Raw genomic sequence first — 16,114 nt, 5'->3', positions numbered from 1 at the left:
TTGGTTTAAAGATACTTTATTGCATTTAGAGAGTAACACCTTACAGATTTCCCTTTGCTTTGGCGCGGAACCTTTATCGATATCAACACCTGCACAGTGCAAAGAGTTATTCCCAAGAATTGCGTAGCTCTCATAAATCATTGGGGAGGTTACCTCGCCGTTTCGACTTTTACCGTGATATTATATCCTATAGCCTGGGTCTTTTCGGAAGGATGCGCCTGCACTGTACAAACAGTTGATCTCAACAACTACTTAGCTTTCATAAATCATCTGGGAAGTTAGTTCACCGTTTCGACTTTTACCGTGGTGTTACATCCTCTGGGACTCACTCTTAGCTTGCACTGTACAAACAGCCATTTCCAAGAATTACGTAGCTTTCATGAATCATCGGGGAAATTAACTCAATGTCTGAATGTCACCTAGGTTCTCATGGAAATTTCAACTTCGCCCCATACGTATGGTGAAAATCCCAATTGTCTAACAATACAAGAGTAAAACATGTTATGTTTACTCATTACTAGTGATGTTTTCAATATTTATTATTATTATTTTTTGCGAGTTCGTTATCTACCCCGTTAGTGCCAGTCGAGGCCGGACCACGAGCCGCTGCTAGGTGAGGGGCGAGGGCGGAGTGATGGACGCAGCTCCGTAACAGTGGTAGCGGCCGTAGCCGCGCTATTTCTGTCTTTGCTGGCATCGCCTCTATTATTGTTGTATGTATCACAATATCACGTTGGTAGTCGGTCTCGATGTTTGTGCAGCATCACACGGTAGAGCGTCGTGTCGCAGTGTCAACCCCAGATAGTAAGAGGATGTCCTCCCGATACGGCGGTACAGATACTGCACATATACCGATCACAGAGACAGTTCGAAAAATCACAGGAACCACAATAGGAGCGAACGGTTTTTTCTTTAACAAGTACTTAAAAGCATGATAATTTAGGTTTACTTACGAAACTACATTAATACCGTTTAGTCTTATCCTACAATGAACATGAGGCAAAAGTTGTATAAAACATAAATTTGTTTCTTTGTAAATTCTAACTCGCTACACCACGCCGCTATTATAACCAATATGAGAAGGAAGTGCCAGGAGGAAGGATGTATTGCGATCTCGCGTCAATGTTGTTGCGCCGCTGTCCGTACTGTGACAAAATGGTAGTGGCGACCAAAAGCACCGTTCTCTTTATGGGCGATAACGCGTCAACTGTTCACTGCTCACTGCTCGCGACACCACACCGGTATTATGGCCAATATGAGAAGGAAGTGCCAGGAGGAAGGATGTATGCGATCTCGCGTCAATGTTGTTGCCCCGCTGTCCGTACTGTGACAAAGTGGTAGTGGCGACCATAAACACCGTTCTCTTTATGGGCGATCACGCGTCAACTGTTCACTGCTCACTGCTCGCGACACCACACCGCTATTATAGCCAATATGAGAAGGAAGTGCCAGGAGGAAGGATGTATTGCGGTCTCGCGTCAATGTTGTTGCCCCGCTGTCCGTACTGTGACAAAGTGGTAGTGGCGACCATAAACACCGTTCTCTTTATGGGCGATAACGCGTCAACTGTTCACTGCTCACTGCTCGCGACACCACACCGGTATTATGGCCAATATGAGAAGGAAGTGCCAGGAGGAAGGATGTATTGCGGTCTCGCGTCAATGTTGTTGCCCCGCTGTCTGTACTGTGACAAAGTGGTAGTGGCGACCATAAACACCGTTCTCTTTATGGGCGATAACGCGTCAACTGTTCACTGCTCACTGCTCGCGACACCACACCGGTATTATGGCCAATATGAGAAGGAAGTGCCAGGAAGAAGGATGTATGCGATCTCGCGTCAATGTTGTTGCCCCGCTGTTCCGTACTGTGACAAAGTGGTAGTGGCGACCATAAACACCGTTCTCTTTATGGGCGATCACGCGTCAACTGTTCACTGCTCACTGCTCGCGACACCACACCGCTATTATAGCCAATATGAGAAGGAAGTGCCAGGAGGAAGGATGTATTGCGATCTCGCGTCAATGTTGTTGCCTCGCTGTCCGTACTGTGATTAAAGTGGTAGTGGCGACCATAAACACCGTTCTCTTTATGGGCGATAACGCGTCAACTGTTCACTGCTCACTGCTCGCGACAGCACACCGCTATTATGGCCAATATGAGAAGGAAGTGCCAGGAGGAAGGATGTATTGCGATCTCGCGTCAATGTTGTTGCCTCGCTGTCCGTACTGTGATAAAGTGGTAGTGGCGACCATAAACACCGTTCTCTTTATGGGCGATAACGCGTCAACTGTTCACTGCTCACTGCTCGCGACAGCACACCGCTATTATGGCCAATATGAGAAGGAAGTGCCAGGAGGAAGGATGTATTGCGATCTCGCGTCAATGTTGTTGCCTCGCTGTCCGTACTGTGATAAAGTGGTAGTGGCGACCATAAACACCGTTCTCTTTATGGACGATAACGCGTCAACTGTTCACTGCTCACTGCTCGCGACAGCACACCGCTATTATGGCCAATATGAGAAGGAAGTGCCAGGAGGAAGGATGTATTGCGATCTCGCGTCAATGTTGTTGCCCCGCTGTCCGTACTGTGATAAAGTGGTAGTGGCGACCATAAAACACCGTTCTCTTTATGGACGATAACGCGTCAACTGTTCACTGCTCACTGCTCGCGACAGCACACCGCTATTATGGCCAATATGAGAAGGAAGTGCCAGGAGGAAGGATGTATTGCGATCTCGCGTCAATGTTGTTGCCTCGCTGTCCGTACTGTGATAAACTGGTAGTGGCGACCATAAACACCGTTCTCTTTATGGACGATAACGCGTCAACTGTTCACTGCTCACTGCTCGCGACAGCACACCGCTATTATGGCCAATATGAGAAGGAAGTGCCAGGAGGAAGGATGTATTGCGATCTCGCGTCAATGTTGTTGCCCCGCTGTCTGTACTGTGACAAAGTGGTAGTGGCGACCATAAACACCGTTCTCTTTATGGGCGATAACGCGTCAACTGTTCACTGCTCACTGCTCGCGACAGCACACCGCTATTATGGCCAATATGAGAAGGAAGTGCCAGGAGGAAGGATGTATTGCGATCTCGCGTCAATGTTGTTGCCCCCCGCTGTCTGTACTGTGATAAAGTGGTAGTGGCGACCATAAACACCGTTCTCTTTATGGACGATAACGCGTCAACTGTTCACTGCTCACTGCTCGCGACAGCACACCGCTATTATGGCCAATATGAGAAGGAAGTGCCAGGAGGAAGGATGTATTGCGATCTCGCGTCAATGTTGTTGCCCCGCTGTCCGTACTGTGATAAAGTGGTAGTGGCGACCATAAACACCGTTCTCTTTATGGGCGATAACGCGTCAACTGTTCACTGCTCACTGCTCGCGACACCACACCGCTACACGCGCCATCATAGCTAGCTAGTAAATGCATTTGTCAGCCCCAGGGCCTGGTGTATTTGGATACTTTCAACGTCTTTGTACTAGAAGCATGTTTAAAATTAATTTGGATTAATTTAAAATTACGATTCAATGCATACATTCCATAATACATTTTGCTTGCATTATTCAAGTATTTTTAAATGCACGACAAAACAGTAAACGTAATAGATTATCGAATGCCTACTTTAATTAGTTAAGTAGTTTTCAGGTGTGTGCATTTATATTAGATACTTGTTGAAACTTAAATGTGTTTCTTACAAAAATAACTTGTGTAGCTATGTAAAACAAATAAGCATTAACAAAAATGTTATTCTACTCAGTTCGTAGCCACCTTCTCATCCTGTAGGTAACATTTTACAGTTGAACCCCGCGTTTCATCTACAATTGAGAGGCACTCGAGTTTGTGATGGAAACGTCGCCGTCGACCCACGCTGTTTGCCACTCAGAGCTGACGTTATTGTCTAGTGTTTGTTGAGCTTGTACTTTTTACCCTAGGGAGATTATCTGGGTGCCATTTAAGCATTCGTTTCATAATATACACGGTTCGCTCGGCGTGGATCACATGCAAAAGCTGAATAAAGAAAAGAAAGAAAACGGTAAATTGGAGAACAGCTACTGTTACTGGAGCGAGACAGTGAATTTCTTGCTCAGTTTTATTCAACTATTAATGTTCGTTTACGTAGTGCTTCAAAGTTTGGAAAACAGTAATTGCACCAACCGTCTTATAAGTTACAATTCGAGTGCAAAGTAATTCATAAGTAAGATTCAGCTATTAAAACATGTTTACCAAATTGTTTTATTCGAAATAATACGATGAGTTACAGAATTTATTAAATATTCATGGTGTTAAATTTACTGCAAAGAAATAGGTTTAAACTTAAAATCTATACATTAATTTGAAGCAAACACGCAAATTATAAACTGTAAACTATTCATATCCAAGCTTTTAATAAGAGAAACATCCTTTATTACATTCTATAACAATATAAAATTGTATCTCAATCACCATTTGGTCGACAGTGTTATACACGTTAGTGCATAATCAGACACACGTTTCTTTTGTCGTTTCCAAAAATTAATCACGTTGATGACAATGCACCATTGTTTTAGACATTCCAGCAACTCGTTAACTCATTAACAGAGAGAGAAGCCTTTGAAACCAAGGAAAGCGCTTGGAAGTAGCTTTGAACTGGTTTTGGTTGTTGTATTATTAATACTTCATTGAGTTTATTATACGGCATGACCTTGTTTCGGTTATTGTTTTCGGTTGTTTGGTTCGCAAGTTGTCCCTATCTCTGGTTTCAAGTTGGTGAATGTCCCAGCCACGAATCATAGCCCACAATGACACGAAAACCTCAGAGAGGCAGGGCAAAGTCAGTAATCCCAACTCCCAAACAGAATTTCTGCACGACTCTGTATCATTCAACTGTTCTGTTAATCTTAGAGCCTGTTTTAAACCCTCTCAAGACTCGTTCAGTTTTGTTTTATAGCACAGCCGCCAAAAAGTGTCACTCCGTGTTTCCTCATTAGGATGGATTAGGTCAGGATAGACAATTTTGAAATTTTTGGTGACACTTCGGGGCTAACTTGCACGGACTCTATCAATATGATGTTCCCGGGTCAGCTGGGAAGGGATCAAAGAACGTTTCCAGAAGTTTTGTGGAGTTAGTTTTTCTTAAAAGAACACCGTCCACAAAGCAGCAGGTTTAGATTCATGTTCATGATGTCACCTGAAAAAATAACAACATTTGACTTTGATTGTATAATTTGAAATACTGTGAAATGTTGAATGTTGTTATTCCAATATTATTTGTTGTTTTGTCTTTAAAACATGGTGTCTTGTCGTCAGCATATTGGACCAGTTTCCCATGTTGGATCGCTGTGTCAATCTACTGACACGAAAAAGAAATAAAAGGCCCAAGTATATGACTGTATAAAACACAATCGTAACAATAATTTTTTCTCTTATGAAACAAAATAATTTCTTTGCGTCATAAATGGAACAAAATGTCACTCTCTGAAGCTGTAACTCATGTACATGCTGTAAAAACTTGACAGTTTTATCTTCAGCTGTTTCTATTTGGGCTTGATTGCACAATTAATTTAAAAAAATCTCGATCCCTTGAAATTCACTATTCTGGTACAGTACAAATTCAAAACCGTGCTATGGATTAAAGTTGTAACATTTTACCTGCGGATTAGAGTTTCATCCCAGACTTCTGTAAAATATTAATTAGCTTAAAACAGTTAAACTGCTTTCAAAGTTTTCATCTGATATATATTAGGTATATTCGAGAGTTACCGATTTAAAAGCTTTAAAGGGCGCCAAACAAAATAATAAGTTCGTTTAAACCATTGGACACGGTCAAGAAACTACATTAGTTTATAGTTATCAGATGGACTAAGCTAGAGTACAGTACAGAGTAAGGTGGGAGACCTCTGGAATGATGAACCAGGCAGGCTACCACGACAGCGCCAGCTCGAGAAGCAAAGTTTAATAACTCTAGACGTTAGCTGTACGAGATTAGCGTGCCAAGTATTAACTAAAGTATTTTACATAAACTCCTTAAATAGTTAAGCGGCTTCATTTCGTACTTTAATGAAGAAAAAGGAAAGACTAATAATTTAAGCCGCGTTTCGCGTCTTAAGACTTTTAAACGATGAACTATACTATAAACAGGAACTGATAGTATTTTGTAAAAAGTATTTTATTTTATACGTAAAAAACTACGAAGGAGTTATAAGCTAAAGAAGTTTATTTTGGAACTATTTCCATGCGGTTTTATTTGTGTATACAGCATACATTTAAGAATGTGTTGAAACACATTATTCTAACAAAGGTGACAGTAATTTTTTTCACAAATCAATATTTTTGTAAGTAATTCTCCTTTTCTAACAAATCTTTAACACATTTTACATCAAACAAGTCAAAGAACCCAATGCGCAATCCAATATTTATTACTCAACGTTAATCTATGTTTTGTTGGATTTCCATTTGTTACATATGGAATAAACAAACATCGAAAAGAAAACTGTATACTCTTAAATATCTATCAGTCGTTGCTTCAGTGGAATTTTGTGCCAAAGTATAAATGTTTGTAGCACTTCCGAGTTTTTAAAATCGGGTCTGCTTTGTTTTTCTACAAGAACAACATTTTTTGTTGCACTTCTTTGAGACAGTATTTCTCAAGTGGATTTTATTTGCATATTATTCAAGTCGGTAAGCATTACGTGTGATGCAGAACCAGTTGAATAAATAAATATATGAGGATTTTCTAGTAATTTGATACAAACACAGAAAGACCGTGAGTTAAGCCACGGTCACACGCCCCTGGACACCTCGAAACTTTTAAAAGTGATTATCAAACACGGCAAAAGTTATAGCAGAAAGCCAAACATATGATGCTGTAACTGTTATTTAATGACGCACGTGTGTATAAAGTATCTAGATTTCGTATGAATACTGCTGATTCAGATATTTTGTAATTGTTTGTAAAATTGTAGTAAACACTATGTATGGTCAACGCATACAAATGTTATGATTTATTACGCAAATGTGTTTTTTTATATTTGCCATAAAAAATAATTATTAACATCGCTGGCCAGTTTGGAAAGGAACCTATTGCATTTTCCATCACGTAGACAAATAGCCTGTGATAGACAGGCTGTGCCTTTGTTACCTCAAAGCAAAAATGGTGATTATGTATCTTTATAAGAGTGTATAACATTAATTTTTTTAACATAGTATGAATTTCTCAACTTTCCTATTAACTTCATACTGGCATACTGGTATTTCGGAGTTAAAGATTTTGAGTGCTATACTGTATAGCGGTTACAATAGAAATGACTGACTGGCTGCATTGTGTTGTATGTAAAATAGTTCGAGTGGGAATGAACATAGCCTCGAAAAACATTATCCTTAACCCTGTACTTCATTTAATACAAATGTAGATACATTACATATACCAGAAATAAATCCCATAAGAACAAACCTTTTCTCACGGCGACTCAGGCAGTAAAACACTCCTTCAAATCCTTACTGAACTGTTGAGTTTTTTGTGTTAACTCATGGATTGTTTTGCGAAAAACATAAAGCTTTGCTCCAGAAGATCCATATTTCCAAATAACAAATCCCCGTGATGTATCGCGTATTTGCTTTAATCGCTACCGTCTCGTTCCCATGATTGAATATTGCGCTTTAATCAATAATGTATTGACCCTACCGCCTGCCAATAGCAATATTATATTGATTAGCTCGTGCGGGCGGCAATCATGATCCAGTAGCATTAACAATTAATGCGCGCAAGTGGTGGTGGCCCCAGGGGCAAGGGTGGGACAGGGCGGGTGGCTTGATAGTATTGATAGTGTCATATTCACTGCCATGTCGACACGACTGGCTGCTAGCGAGTTTGATTCTGATACAGCCAGCTTGGCTTTAACTGATAGACATTGTGGTCGTCGTCAGTATTCTTGTAGGGGTTTATACATGCGGATATACTGGGCTTGTGTCACTACCATGTTGACACGACTGGCTGCTAGCGAGTTTGATTCTGATACAGCAAGCTTTGCTTTAACTGATAGGCAATGTGGCCGTCGTCGGCATTCTTGTAGGGGTGTAGATACATGCGGATATACTGGGCTCATGTCACTGATATTTTGGTGCGACTAGCTGCTAGCAAGTTTGTTTCTGATACAGCTAGCTTGGCTTTAGGCATTGTGGCCGTCGTTGATATTCTTGTGGGATGTAGATACTCGTACATGCGGGTATACGAGGCTCATGCCACTACCATGTTGACACGACTGGCTACAAGCGAGTTTTATTCTGATATAGTCAGTTTGTCTTTAATTCTGAATGGCACTGTGCCTGTCGTTGATATACTCGTTAATATATATCCTGTGCAATTCTATGTCAAATATAATAATATACATGTAGTATCTTTACCAGGTGGTGAAAATTGTTCCTTAACTTAAAGAAAACCTAAAACAGATTAGTAATGTGCTCCAATTTGGAGATACTATTTTACTTGACGATATTTTTTCGTACCTATATAATCAAGGGTATATAATATATACTATCGTATATAATTTGGATAGTACCCTCAAGGTGGAAGCTGTTTACACTGTTTAGAGAATTATGGTTTTGTACTAGTTATTCACAAAAAACACGATGATATTGAATAATATTATCCTTGCAAAATATATAACGTTTTTATGAAGGCATGTCCTAAAACGTTTAGGCTGTATCTGTAAAGTATATATCGGTATAAAATAATATTTTATTACTGTACAAAATTACTAACACTCCAAAACCAAAAGGTTGCTCCTGTAGAGTCGGTATAGTATGAAAAATATGAAATAAGATCAAAAATCCATTTTTAATTATTTATGTATGAACAACTTTTTTATTGTATTACAATTTAAAAAGTTATAATAGCCAAACTTTAAACAGAGAAAATCTTAAAAAGGAACTCACTTTCACTGCTGTTCAGTGTTCCCTGATCCACCGTTCCGCTAATGTTTATTTACGTTTAGTGCACGTGTGAACTGTGAACGTGTGAACTACGAATCACGGAATCAGTGAACTTCATGTTGTGAAAGCTGGGGGTCGTGAAATTCTTCCAATTACTTTTAATCAGCCATTATTTTAGTAAACCATCTGTAATTAAATAGGCACTTTATATATATCCTTCAGCAATTTAAATTGCAACGTATTATTCGACATACCTGTTTTGTTTTTTTCAGCCCGGGATACGTTTTATATTGTGTCTCAATGTTATTATCTATATTAACCTAAGTGTTTTGAGTGTCGTTTAGGAGTTTTTATCGTGTTGTATTCTTTGGTGAGTTTTACTATTTAATGCTTTTTCAAACTGAGTTGGTTGTATTTTGTACTAATCTTGTGACTAATTAATTTATATTCATTCACAAAACTATTTTGATATTTTTACTATTAATGCCCTAGGCCTACTATCAATATCCGAATAATTCATTGTACCCCGTCTTTGGTATTAAATAATGCATGTTAATATGAAATATTATGTTAGTTAATAACTAAACAACTTTTGTCAACTGAAGCTAGGCCTACAAAAGACTTGGTATTTTTCAGAACATTAATGCCAAACTATGTACCCTACACCTGTGAATCTTAACCAGAATATATCCAACAAGTAGTATATTAAATAGGTATTATTATTAATGTACATTGTGTACTCGTTTTGTATTCTACCATCTGGAAATCATGGTTATATTTAGTTCGAACTATACCTTATCATCCATAACTTAAGTGCAATAATTCATCTACCTAGGATGGTATGCTTTAAGTTATAAGGAAACATCAAAGAAGGAAAAATATTTCGTTTTTCATTATTATTATTCTGCAGGATTTAAAGCTTACATTAATTTCTAACATTATTATTTTTCGGAGATACATCTATATTAATAATAGTCATTACAAAGTATTATAGCCTGAGTGATATTTGAGAAAGTTCCAAACACAATATTGCATCACTTAATCATTTCAAACCAAAGATATGACCATATAACTAATTTCCAACTTACTTTAAATTATACTAAGATTTTGAAAAGGAAATTCCAAAATACTAAATGATTTACTGAACATAGTGATTTCATCTGGTGCCAAGAGAACTTTTGTCACATTAAGAACCTCTGAATTTAGTGTATCAATCTTAATTTATTTTATAACTTTGAATAGGCCTAACAACAAAAATCTAGCATTTAGATCTGCAACATAAATCGGCTGCAATTAGGAATATTGTAAAACGCGTGAAAAGACTTGATTTTGTAAAAGCCACAACAGTCGTAGTATTTTACTGATAAAGCGTTAACAGACCATGGAAAAAGATTTGACAGAAAGAACTTTTGAAGAGTAAGTTCGAAGATATATATATATATATATATATATATATATATATATTCATGTTCATTAAAGTGGCATTTTAAAAAACTTTGAGTACAAATTCAAAATAAAAGTGCCAAATAATTTATTTAAAAAGAAATCATATAACTTATACAATTTATTTCCGGTGTTTTCTCAAAATCCATGCATAATAAACGCAGATAAAGTCCAATCTACAAAATAGTTATTATTTTACTTTATATAGAAATTATTGTGGATTAATGTGTATTTTAACTCAAGTGGGAATTCCTGTGCTCTTAAGTATAAACTAATTTATCATATAGCCTTAAAGCATATATGCTCTAATTTAAAAATTGTTAACAACTCGCCCATTTATATTGTCGTAATGGCTCATGTGTAGGCTAATAATCAAACTACTAAGACTAAACTAAACAGGTAGGCTAATGAATGTCAAGAGCCGTAACAGCTTACACTGTTAGTAGGCTGCCTATCTTTTAAATATAATATGGCAACCAAATATTTTAAAATCTATGTAACTACATATGTAAATAATTAAACTTATGGACAGTACAATATATAGATCTAATTTTTCACAAACATGTACAAAATGGTCATTTTTCACTATAACAAAACAATACATTTTTCACTATAACAAAATAATACAATATAAAAGTTTATGCCCTGGTAGAAGATGTTCTCTGATTCTTGTCCACTTTCACCACATCGCACGTCCACATTACTCACTCAACTCATGTGTGATATTGCTTCCATACTTTCCGATTTTCACCCATTACATGTCATTCAGATAAATCATAAATGCTTTTTAGTAATAGAATGTGACTGGTAATATAGCACCATTATCTTGCAAACAGTATATCTATTTTCAAAACAGTTTTAGAAACAATGCCTATGTTTATCCTACTGCCCCTTGACTCATGTCTACTAAAATGCAGTGTCATTGTACCAGCTAGTCGAAGTGTAATGGTTATTTCCACTATCACAATGACAAAGCTCTCAAAGATTTCTCAGCCTATATCAAGTTGGTTTTGCTCTAATTATGGCTTGTACCCATTGTTCTACGCTGTAAGTAGGCCAGTCTGGTTATTAAAAGGTATAACACAAATAATTTATTACAATGGAACTATTGGATGCGGTTGAATACGGTGTACCGGTTTCACAATGACTGCAGTATTTGCGATCGTTCTTAGTTTCCATGGCAACTGCTGATTTCAGTAGAAAATTGCGCTCTTACACATGAAGCACTCTTTAAGCAACCCACCCCAGCAACCCACCTCCGCCACTTTCTTGCCCTTCTCTCCTCATCGCCCTTCGCCTTTGTCGTAATGGCAGGGTCTGGCAGCCTCTGTGGCAAGATTGAAGGAGTCACAACAACACTGAAATTACTTTAGGATGATTTTCTTTTTGATGGGACCGCTTTTAGTCTGGTTCGTCAAATTAAGGTGTAGCTTTAGCAAATGCAATTTTATAACAGAGATTCAATAAGTAATTTTCAAAATATTTAATATGACACCCCATATTTCAGAAACTACTCAAAATTTTTTTCAAAATTATATTTTCTAGTTATACAAACGAGGTTTTTGCTATTGTTGATTTGCAATATGGAATGAGCTTCCATAAATCAAGGTTTAAAGTAGAAAGATCTGTACAAATGTTTATGTAGCATTGAAGGTTCTCGTACAAGTTTTGCCATATAATGTAAACACGAAGTATACACACTTTGTAAACAAGTTATAGTTGTATATCTTGAATTGATAAAACAAGGACCACTCATCTCATTATATTGTATTGCTTTTAATATAAATCAAATATTAATTATTAATAATATTAAAAGTTATTTTAAATTGTACCGAAAATATATAAAAATTAGGACATCATTATGTTCCCATCACTGACACTGCCCATTCACAAATTTGCCTTAGTACTGACAAGAAAGAGTGGCTGGATATAACCATTTTTATTACCAATTCTGCGGAGACAGATATAAAAGTAAAATCAAATTTTAATATTCCAAGCACACCATATGACCGACTAGACAAAAGGATTACTTGCAACAACTTGGTTGAGTCAATCACAAAAGATTTAGCCTACCTCTTCTTGAGAATGAATGAATGTAACAGAAAATAGTCATGGATTGATTTTGTGTTTTTGTTTTAAACTAAATTCGACCTAAAGAAATATAGTTGAATTTCATAATGATGGACTAGAAATTGTATATAAGTTGTAGTGTCCATTAGAGTGGTATGGATGTGAACCACATCCATTGACCAAAAATTTGCAGAGTTTTGTCTGTATTTTGTATGTACTCTACTTGCTTTAGAATCATATGTGTAACGGTTGTTTGCACTAAGGTGGTCTTGTTTTGAGCTGGATGATGAGATATTATGAGAACATCCACTTCCTTAACTTTAACCCTCCTCCTTTTTAGCAACGGAAATACAGTGAAATACTTTGTAAAAGTTCAATCACCTAAATTATTGAATCAAAATATTTATTTTGACTTTTCTCAAAAAATGGGAAAGTATCTGAAATTGAGTTAAGATTTGATAGCCAATTTAGTAAGGTAACAGAATGGTCTGTATTAACTACAACACACTGATGATATCAGTGGTTCAATCCGGTTAGCTGACTATTATGTTCTTTCACTAAATAGCTTTTACTTGTCAAAAATAATGTATTAAGTTATTTTCATAAAAAGAGAAATACATTTATTTCAGTACTGAAATCAAAATTAAATGTTGTGAAAGAAGCTGAATACATGACACAGTTATTGACGAACAGTGGGCAGGTGACATCTTCCATTTTATGAGGAGATTAAGGGAGCATATTTATGTTGCGTAAAGTAGTTGCCAACTCGATCAAAACAGTCTAAATGGAATAGTTTTAGAGGCAATCTTATCGTTTTATTTTCCTGTATGAATAGGTTATGTAATTGTTAATCCACTTACTATGAAATCAACCAAAATTAAATACTTTTCATCTATAAAACAGAAGCAATTTATTGCTCTTTAAAATTTTGGTTCAAGTGAACTTAATGGTGCCACTACATTGACAAATTGACTTCTTTCGATTCTCTGTAGGTGTACGAAACCCACATCTCACGGCTATAACAACATAGAAAATATGAATCATGTGCATCTTATTGCTAATGATCCAAAAAGGCTTATCAATGTGCAGTAGAAATAATTGTCATGGGGATATTATAGCGTTCTATATGTATTGGCTGGCAAATGACTACTGAATCAGAATAACAACTTCAGTGGCTTTGTGAAATTAGTAGGTTGACTACAAAGTGAAACTTTCCAGACCAATATTAAAATCCAGGACAAATATTGGTATTTATTTACATTAGCGTGACCATGGAAAATGGACTTTTTTTCATGGGTTGGGCATTTATAGCCAAGTATTATTATCACAGGTGCATATGAACTGGGGGGAAAGTATATTATTGTATTATATTCATGCCTTTCGGACATTATTGCGTTAAGGAGCAGGGGCATCACGTGATCTGGGATTCGACTTTTGCAAGCTCGAGTTAATTTTTTTTCTAAAAGAGCAAGCAGTGCGCTGCGGGCAGGCATCGTTGACAGGATTAACGTATTAGTCAGCATAATTTCAGTAACTTATCACTTACCTTAATGTTCAGGTGGGCACAGTTTTGCAGCTGTAAGATACACGATGGGTAGTCATTATCGTACCATGAAAGATTTTTGACAAATGTATACAAATAACAAACCAAATGTAATTATAACATAATTTATTATACAAACACAACATACTTTTTCATTAAATGTGTTTGGTACGATTATTTTATATGAAAGTACGATAATTTCTCGTTGTTGGTATGATAATTGGTTTTTAAAATCTGGCTATACTGAGTTTGAGCAGACGCAGAGTTATAGGAAACTGTCAAAAACGGAGTTTTCAGAGGATTTAAAAAAATCGTAGCTCCTTTGATTTTCGTTGCCGACGAATTTTTTCTTCAATATTGTTTTGAGGAAAAATTGTAGTTTTCAGGGAAAAAAAAATGAACATACCTTTCCATGGTCACGTTATTGTAAATTGATACCCAAATATTAATTTAAAAAATGACATCATTGACTTTATGGTTAAAGTATTCTCTAAACCATTTATTTTTTGTATCTCCAGATAAGTTATAGAGAAGGTAACCTTTTTTGTACATTCAAGGTAAAGGTAATATAATTATTATATTTGCACTGTACAGCTGGCAAATGAGAAATGCATACAGGTTCTTTTATTATTTGGTAATATATGTCTTCAAGTAATTATTTTTATAATTTTAAAACAGTCCATATTTCCAGTGTATTGGCTTATATACACTTTACGGTGGTTTGCATGAGCTTTCACGTTTTGCTCTGTTCCTTTCCTATTCTGTATAACCAGAGTATTACAATTATTTGGTTTAAATTAAATGCTATCGAAAATTAAATAAGTTGAAAAAATTCTATTCAAGCCAGAGCAATATTTATAAGTAAATTTGTATATTGAGTTATACTGTTGTAAAAAGCTGTGCTGCGCATGTGAATAGAGGCCAAACATAAAGGCGGTGGTAATAAATAGATTACAGGTCAGATATTGAAGGGTTTCTGGCAGGGTAATCTGGTTAAGGGAAAGCCTAAGCCAGTCCTCTTCCCTTCCTTGTACAGTACTTACCACCGTGTGTTGTACCCACACTTTACTGCATAACAACCCTGTGCAACAGTGTAAAAATTGTAAGTATGTTAAATTTTATAAATTGATTCGTCAGGATGGTTATTCTCCAACTCATACAGGAATTCCTTTGTTAAAGTTTCCACCAAATCTTGTTAATCAGTGCTAGGAATCTGAAATTCGAGGTCCAACAATATTATCTTATGTGTAGCCTTATTTGTGGGGTCACAGGTCAAAAATACCAAAATCGGTGTTAGTCTAATCTTACAATTTCTATGAAATTTGAACAGAAACGAGTAAGTTACAGTAAACAATTATCTTGTAATAAGTTATCAATTAAATATTTAATAAATGACTAGTTCTTTGTATTAAAGTATGTAGCTAAAAAAATTTTGTTGAGTGCAATTTTATTTTGCAGGTGATTTAGGATACTATGTTAGTAATTCAATTCTCTATTTTAGAAATATTTTAATTTAAAATGACTTTAATGTATATCATATAAGTTGATAATTTATGTTATTCTTCACCAAGGAATAGACTTTAAAAAATAAGGCTATTCTTGTCTTGAACGGATTTAAACATGAAAATACTACTTAGATTCTATGTTCAGATTTATAACACTAACACTGATAAGTTCACACAGGGAAATTATAATATGGGATTTTATATTACTATGGTTTGTTATTGTGTGTATAATTCATGTTTTTATAATGCCAATAAGCAAATTAATAAGTAACAAATAACACTCGTGCATTCTTGCCTTGACGTAAACACCAGACTAAGTGAGGATAACTAGTTTACTGTGGTACTGAAAAACAAAAGTATATACTTTTTATTTACCGTAGTAGTACCATGTTAAAACGGTTTATCACAGATTTGAAACACAATCCCAATAGTACTTCTACTAAATATAATAACAGCCAGTTCAATTTGTGCATGTGTCTGCCTTTGTGCAATTGAATGTTGACAGTATGATTGGTCTTGCTTTGTCAGCCCCTAGCACTGCACAGCACTAATACCTTTACACTATTGTCACCATGGAGTCCACCATGAGCTTGTTAGTCTCAGTGTTTCATTACAGCTGGATAATTAGCTTTGGTG

General features: G+C 36.3%; 1 protein-coding gene across 12 annotated transcripts in view; it reads left to right on the top strand.

Moving 5' to 3' along the window:
* The window catches only part of LOC124368910 (poly(rC)-binding protein 3-like), a 293,457-nt gene that overhangs the window by 215,478 nt on the left and 61,865 nt on the right, over window positions 1-16,114 (top strand). The window contains exon 1 of one of the 12 annotated variants that reach the window (XM_046826445.1): window positions 782-919. The exons of 9 other annotated variants lie outside the window; for them this stretch is intronic. The gene's annotated coding sequence lies outside the window, so the exon portion shown is untranslated. Of the gene's footprint in view, window positions 1-781; window positions 920-9,020; window positions 9,288-14,940; window positions 15,076-16,114 lie in introns of those variants that run through there. 2 more of the 12 variants (XM_046826444.1, XM_046826442.1) reach the window with 2 other exon arrangements.

This window comes from Homalodisca vitripennis, chromosome X (assembly GCF_021130785.1).
Source record: "Homalodisca vitripennis isolate AUS2020 chromosome X, UT_GWSS_2.1, whole genome shotgun sequence".
NCBI lineage: Eukaryota > Metazoa > Arthropoda > Insecta > Hemiptera > Cicadellidae > Homalodisca > Homalodisca vitripennis.
This window is presented reverse-complemented; position numbering and strand designations above follow the sequence as displayed.